Source organism: Carcharhinus amblyrhynchos, chromosome 18 (genome assembly GCF_965287045.1).
Source record: "Carcharhinus amblyrhynchos chromosome 18, sCarAmb.v2.hapA, whole genome shotgun sequence".
Lineage (NCBI taxonomy): Eukaryota > Metazoa > Chordata > Chondrichthyes > Carcharhiniformes > Carcharhinidae > Carcharhinus > Carcharhinus amblyrhynchos.
The window spans coordinates 8,626,338-8,626,632 of NC_137341.1; positions in this window are offsets into that span (position 1 = coordinate 8,626,338).

Here is a 295-nt window from a genome sequence, read left to right on the forward strand (position 1 = left end):
TTCATAACATTCCTAAAGGACTGTTTACTGCTCATTAGAAGAAGAGTTTTATGGTGCTGTTCCGGAGAGCGGAACATTTTCCCCCTTCCTGCAACAGCATCCATAAATTCTAAATCCTACACAGCACGGGTTCTCATTATTCACTTATTTTCCGAACGCAAAGTAAAACCCGAGCTCAATCGTTCCCTCCACCAGCTGTCTTGCGTGAAATTAGAAATAGGTTCATAAAGAAACTAGACTGTGCAGTTTGTGTATCTGTAGCCTTATTACTGATGACTCATTAATTTTGTGCACG